This window comes from Chelonoidis abingdonii, chromosome 2 (genome assembly GCF_003597395.2).
Source record: "Chelonoidis abingdonii isolate Lonesome George chromosome 2, CheloAbing_2.0, whole genome shotgun sequence".
Taxonomy (NCBI): Eukaryota; Metazoa; Chordata; order Testudines; family Testudinidae; genus Chelonoidis; species Chelonoidis abingdonii.
In genome coordinates this window covers 122,798,331-122,804,834 of record NC_133770.1, presented here as the reverse complement: position 1 = coordinate 122,804,834, position 6,504 = coordinate 122,798,331, and positions in this window count along the sequence as shown.

The window sequence follows — 6,504 nt, the reverse complement described above, 5'->3', positions numbered from 1 at the left end:
TAAAAGTAGAAACCCCTTAACCAGAATGGCCTATTCAGTGAAATGGAAGCCATTGTCGGTGTGGTCATTGGCCCACAAAATTCACCCAGGACCGTGCTGTGCCGCAGGAAGTGCTGAACCAGATGAAGGCCCTCATGGAGCTGTGGCTACAACGCAACATAGGCCATACAGGCCAGCTACTGCCTATAGAGAATGATGTGGAGGAGTACCTTCTGGCCTACGAGGGAACAGCCCTGCAGGTGGCCTGGGCCCAAGATCAGTGGTCTGGCATCCTCATCCCATGCCTGTGTGGGGAGGCCATGAAGGCCTCCTACGCTATGGCTACCGAGGCTGTGGCAGACTACCCCAGCTGAAAGCAAAGATCCTGGCCAGTTCCTGGGTAACGACAGCATTGAGCGCCTAGAGGTTCAATGAGTGACGGTATAGTGAGGACAAGGCCCCAAAGTCACAACTGTTTGACCTAATCCACCTGACCTGGAAGTGACTACAGCTCTTGGCCTTCAGCTCCAAGAAAATGGAGCTCCTGGTACTGGACCAGTATATGAGGGGGCTACTCTTGGGCCTCCGAGCCTGGGTTGGCCAGAATGATTCTTCATCCTATGAGGAGTTGGTCACCCTCATAGAGAGACGGCTGGCAGCCCGCAAACTGTCCCAGATCCCAGGCGAGGAGACACGGCAAACCAGGAAGTCAGTCCCAATCCCAAGGCCCCAGATTATCAAGAACTCTAGGAGAATGGTGAGTGGAAGGAAGGGTGCCCAGGAAAGCCCTGAGGCCCTGGAGGGAGAAGTCTGGGGCAGGCTGAATAGCCCAAGGCAAAGGGTGACAACTAAAGTAAGGTATCGGTGTTATGAGTGTGGGAAACTGGAGCACACAGCAGCCCAGTGCCCCAACAGGGAAGTCCATGCAGTACACTCTAGGGGGATCAGGAGGAGCCATGTAGTTTAACTGGCCTGGTGGGGGTTGCAACGACCCCATGTGCGTACACCAGGCTGGTAAAAATGAATGGCATTGTCTCACACAGCTTTGGTGGATTCTGGGAGTGCTGTCGCACTGATCTCAGGGAAGTTAGTAGAGCAAGACCAACTGACCTGGCCCCAAACCACAGGAGTAACGTGTCCATTGAACCACAAATTTCTACCCCTGATCCCAGTATGGATTGAGATCCAGGCGATCTCAGAGTCATTGCAGGGGGGTTCCCCAGCCTCCCCTACACAGTCTTAATTGGTTGGGACTTCCAAGGGTTCAAGAACCTACTTCCCCCTATAGAGCTGGGGGTGAGGGTGGGAGTTAGCAACCCTCAGACTGAAGTTGAAGCACCCCCAGCTAACCCTGACCAATTTTCACTGGACTTGGCCCAGAATTATTTTCACCCCCCACAAAGCCTTGGAAATCTAGGTGGGAAAGGAGGGCAGATAAAAGATTAGGAACCAGGATTTTGGCAGGAACCCAGAAAGCTGCCTTGGTTGGTAGGTAAGTAAGGCTGTCTGGGAAGCCAGGAGACAGCTTGGCCCACTGAGGACCCAGAGGCAGTCCCCAGCACCAGGGGCAGAGTTGAAACTGACCCCACAAAATTAGGCCAGATCAACCCCACCCCTGAGAAGACCAAGCGTCTGATCCACCATATGCAAACATGAGGGAGCAGGTAGTGGAGGTAAACGGCATGCCTCTACAGAGGAAAACCAAAGGCCCAGAGCCATACTGTATGGTCAGAGGTGATCTACTGTCCCGAATAGTGCAAATACAAGGGGAGAAAGAAGAAGGGGTACTCAACACCCTCAGATAGGCTGGCCTCACCGCCAACCCTCCCAAGTGCACGGTAGGGCTAGCTGAGGCCAGACACCTCGGGTACAGAGTAGGAAGGGGCTTAGTGAAACCCCCCTGGAACAAAGTAGAGGCAATAGAGTTAGCCCTGACTGCTCTGCAAAAAGCAAATCAGAGCATTTTTAGGGTTAGTATTGCAGGTTCATCTCTCACTTCACCACAAGGGGCTGGCTGCTGACAGACCTGATAAAAGCATAGGGTTCAGATATAGTAAAGTTGACCAATGTGGCAGAAGAAGCATTCGCAGACTTAAGGACAGCCTTTTGCAGTAATCCAGTGCTCACAGCCCCCGGCCTTGAAGGAATTCAGCCTACAGCTAGATGCCTTGGAGGCAGGGCTAAGGGCCCTTCTCTTGCAGATGGTGGAGGAGGAGGAGGAACACTCAATCATGTACCTTAGCTGGAAACTCCTCTCCAGGGAGCAGTGGTATGGTGTCATTGAAAAGAAATGTCTGGCAGCTAAATAGGCCATGGAGACTCTCTGATACTAGATATTGGGGCAGCGGTTCACCCTCGTGGCAGATCACGTTCTGCTCCAGTGGATGCACAGACACCAGGAGAAGAACGCAAGAGTGACTAGATGGTTCCTATCCCTACAACCCTTCCACTTCCAGGTACAGCATAGGGCTGGTAGCCAACACAGCAACACTGACAGCCTGTCTTGACAGCACTGCCTCTCATCCCAAGTAGCCTAACCCCATGGTGTTGAGCAGGATGGGGTGGGGTGATACAGCAGGGCCAGAAAGCAGCAGGAGAATGATAGATGGGAGGTATATAAGCCCCAAGATGATCAGAGCCTTATTCCCTGTAGACTAAGGAGAGGTTACTACAGGTTAATTAGAGCACCTGGAGCTAATTAAGACCCTGCCTAAGAAACCCTGCTTCAATCAGACAGAAGGGAAGGAGAACTGACTATAGTTTGGAGGCATACTGGTATTGGCCAGAGGATTTGAATACCAAGGGAAGGGAGACCTTGTGCCCAAGCAGGGGAGAGGGACTCCCCCAGCACAGAAAACCAAGAGGGAACCCTGCCTAGGGGAAAGAGTGTAAGAAGCCTGCGAATCCAAAGGTGCTGAGACCCTTCCCCACTGCCCTTCTCACCCCCTCCAGGGCTCTTGAGGAGACCAAGAATAGGGGCAAGGCAGTGCCCTGACCCACCACACCAAGGAAAAGTGCGGGACCCACCACAAGAACATTGGCCATTTGCCACATACTGCATTAAAAATTAAACTGACTTATTCAGATACTCTTAACAGGTAACTAAAACAAGCCCTAACTTTCTTCCCAATTTCATCTGTACACTTCCAAGTTATTTTTTTTAACTTCATGGACTGAAAGTGCTTTCTTCTTCCTTGCCCACAAGTCCCTCCCTTCTGCCTGCCCATAGTGGTGATCTTTCCTGTATTTCCATATTATCCTATTAATCTAGTCTGCTGCTGCTGCATCATCATCTTTGGTTGCCTCCTCCAATACTTTTCACCCCATCAGGAGAGGGGGCACAGTATTTCCCTCAGGAATAGCACAGTTCCAGAGCTATGCTCCACGCTGAACTGGCTAATTTGCTGATTAGACTATTCCTAGTCCTGATTTTGGCACCAGTCTTTTTTAGATGGTCACAGTAAGTCAGAGCAGTCCAGTGTGACACCAAGGCAGACCAGTTTTCTGTTAAGGTTGCTTGTGTTGTGTAACCCACGTAACACTGTCTTGGTCACATTTGGTTGGAGATGCCAGCTACTACAGTAGTCTGCCATCTTGGCCAGGTTAGTGTTCATTATGTTCTCCAATTCAGTGAAAGCTGCAGTATGTCATCCCTACACAGCCATGGCTGCCAATTAAATATCAGATCAAAAAAGGTACAAGCTCGTCAGTACAGCTCTAAAAAAGCTGCAGTAACATTACTTTGGTAATAGTCTATTCTTTTTACTATGCTTTCTGCACTCATCTAGGACAACAGCTACCACTTCCACACTTTTTCAAAAAGGAAACCTTGATACGCACCAAAGCAACAGTTAAAAGGACAAGCCTCCTTATTTCCTAAGAGTCCATTTTGTCTATAACTTGTCCATACAGGTATCTAGCAATAACCATACAGCCTGAATTGAAACAACTTGGAATCTTTCAATTATTACAACCAGAGGGGAGGAAAAACTGGATCTCCGATGCCAACTAGCAGCTGAGTCACAAGCAAACTATTTAAGCTTCTGAGAGGAGAGCTTGAGGGTAAAAGTTTAAAGGAACTATAATCAGTGCATCTGTAGCTTGTGTTAAGAAATGCAGACAAAACTGTACAATATTCTACAATTGACTATAAAAGATATTAGTGGGAAGCAATATGACATCTCATGGAAGCCTACGATGAAGCTAGCAATGGTTTTGCAGCACCACTGGGATTTAATGCAGAAAGTGAAAAGCATCACAAAAGTGGGTGAGAAGTAAAGAAAATTACACTGTCTGTATTACAACACAGAATACAATTTCCTCAAAGGCATTGAACAGAACAGATCTTTATAATTACCTGTCCCAGTCCCTTTTTAATTCTGTATCTAAGATCTTTAATCTCATGTTAGGCTTGATAAAACTTTGCTCATAGTTTATAATTTGGACACCTAGAGCCCGTTTTTGTTTTAAATAGGTACTGTGCATTCATAACTCCTAATGAAATTGGATTTCAGCACTGCAGGAGGGGTGGGAGAGAAATCAGAACCTCAATGTAATTATGAATTGAAAAGCCTTCACTTAGTTTTTAAGTTTGTGATTTTTTTTATATTTGAACTTTACCCCAGTACTTATATTAGATTTCCAACAGGTTCCAATATTTCCTAGTTTGTTTCTGATAACGAAAGGAAGGAAGGATTTCTAGTCTGGTGTGAATCACCAATTGTCTTAACATGGCTGGTGCTGACTTAAGTGGGTTGTTCTAGGCCTCATGATGATTTGCAACTCTTTCTTGGGTGTTCTGTGTTTTCAGTTTTTATCAATTTTCACCACTATCAGTTTTTGTTTTGTTTTTTTTAAATAAAAAGTAGTTCAGTTTTTACTGATTTACACCCTTTTATCAATCCACTATTTTTTCTGGAGTACTTACTTTGTTAAACACTAACACTTTACATGATTGTTGTGTCCTGCAGCGCTGAGATTAAAGCAATTCCATAGTGTAAAACACAGAACATGCACATGGTAGAGATTGGAAAAATTGACAGTGTTAATATTGTGCACTGATTGGCTCACAAGGAGACACTGCCCATCTATATCTTTGCACCTGTTTAGCGTGGTGCTGAATTTAAACAATCAATCCTTCACAGATAAAGTAAAAATGGAAACGGGTGAAAGCACAAATCTATGCCTGAAAACCAGCAGGAAAAAATCAGTGCTTAGAAATTTTCAAGAAAAGTGAAGAGGGGAGTGAGGAGGATGCATTAAGCTGTGAGTACTGCAGCACTGAGGGTCGGTGTTCACGCTGACAGAATAAAGGAGCATGTCGAAAGCAAGCAACACAAGAAGCTTGAAGAAGTTGAACTTTGGGATAAACAGTCACTACTAGGAGCTTTCTCTAGAGCTTTAATGAAAGAGAACAAAGCACGATTGTGTCAATGAATGTGTGCGTGCTCTGTGTTTTGCTGGACAATTAGTTAACTGCAGAAAGGCCTATTGGTGACTGTGGCTACGTCTACACTGCACGATTAATTCGAAGTAGTTTAAACCGATATTACAAAACCGATGTTATAAAATCGGGTTTGCGCGTCCACAGTGCAATCACAAAATCGATTGCTTGCGTCCCTGGTCCAAGGCTACCATCGATTTAAGGAGCGGTGCACTGTGGGTAGCTGTTCCTCAGCTATCCCATAGTTCCCACTTCCGTGTTGAGAGCACAGTGCCTGATGGGGCAGAAAACATTGCCCCGAGTGGTGCTGGGTACAGCCTCACCCCTCCCTTTGTGAAGGCAGCAGACAACCCTTTGGCGCCTTTTTCGTAGAGTGCATTGAGCAAACGCCATAGCACAGCAATCTTTCCCTTTTTTTTCACTTGGTGGGGGGGGGGGAATAAACTGAGGAGCTGTTCCCTGAACCACGCCAGACACTGTGTTTGAACCTACAGACATTTGGAGCTCAGCCAAGAATGGAAATAATTTTCAGAGACTGCTGTGGACTGTGGGATAGCGGGAGTCCTCAGTACCCCCTCCCTCCCTTCATGAGCGTCCATTTGAGTCTCTGGCTTCCCGTTACGCTTGTCACACAGCGCTGTGTATCCTGCAGTTTTTTATTCAAACGCTTTGGCATTTCGTGTTCTGTAACGGAGCTGGATACAACAGATTTGTCTCCCCATACAGCGATCAGACCTAGTATCTCCCGTACGGTCTATGCTGGAGCTCTTTTTCGATTTCAAACTGCATCGCCAGCCGTGCTGATCAGAGCTCCACGCTGGGCAAGCAGGAAATGTAATTCAAAAGTTCGCGGGGCTTTTCCTGTTTACCTGCCTGCTGCATCCGAGTTCAGATTGCTGTCCAGAGCGGTCAGTGCTGCACTCTGGGATGCCGCCCGGAGGCCAATAACGTCGATTTCCGTCCACACGAACCCTAATCCGAGTTATCACTATCGAATTTAGCGCTACTCCTCTCGTTTGGGAGGAGTTCCGAAATCGATTTAAGGAGGCGGTAAAATCGATATTAATGACGACATCATGTGA